Source organism: Pygocentrus nattereri, chromosome 5 (genome assembly GCF_015220715.1).
Source record: "Pygocentrus nattereri isolate fPygNat1 chromosome 5, fPygNat1.pri, whole genome shotgun sequence".
NCBI classification, from domain to species: domain Eukaryota; kingdom Metazoa; phylum Chordata; class Actinopteri; order Characiformes; family Serrasalmidae; genus Pygocentrus; species Pygocentrus nattereri.
In genome coordinates, this window is record NC_051215.1 from 37,076,470 (window position 1) to 37,077,428 (window position 959).

A 959-nucleotide genomic window follows, 5' to 3' on the forward strand; every position below is an offset into this window, starting at 1 on the left:
CTCTTTTCATCACACAAGAAGCAGGTGAACTTGTTCTTCTGAAGCAATATTCTGGAGGAAGAACAGATCCACTGCTAATGCTCCATTATGCTACAGAACAAAAAGCGGCCTGGAGTTGCCAAAGTCGTAACTCTAATCCTCTATCCCTGGCATGGAATACTTAACTGTCAGATCAAGGACAATATCATTTCCTCGGAAATAAGAATATATTGCTTCTTCTCTCGCCAATACTGGAGCTTAATGTCAGGGACAGAGCGAGACAGATTCCATTTTGGTGCTTGCTTGAATCACCCAAGTCACCCTGCTTGTAATGTGAAAGTGCCTGTATACGGGATGGTATGAGTGCAAGGTGACAAAACACATCCCTCACAATTTCTGGACTACAGAACAGACTCTCAAAACAGGCCCTTTGTGTTTATCATATTTAAAGTGCAGGCAGTGTGTAGCTTGTTTATTTGAATAAACTGGCCACAGTCATTTGCTGTTGTGATTTGACATGTGAACAGAGCAATCCTAGAATAAACAAACTCTATTGAAATATAATTTTTATTATATATTTTAACAATGATAAGCAAACAACAATAATAAAGTATGTGGAAAAACCGTCACAAATCTGTCACTGTCCTTGCAGCAATAATGAGACACTAGCTCATTTCATATACTAAAATAATCATTATGTTTTGAGCATCTATACTATACTGCTGTCTGATAGGAAGACAGGAAATAATCATCTATACAAAAATGAGACTGTTTACACATTACATTATACAGGCTACAATGGTAATAAGTAAACTTTGAGCAGAGTTTTCCTCCAGGATTCCATTTAGTCTTAGTAAACTTTACCCTAGCAGTGAATGTGCCAAAAAATGTAGGATGCTTCATTGAATTGGCTGGACTGTGCCCTATACATGAGGAATGATACATTCCTGACTGAAATAGAAAGCTTCTATATACAAACA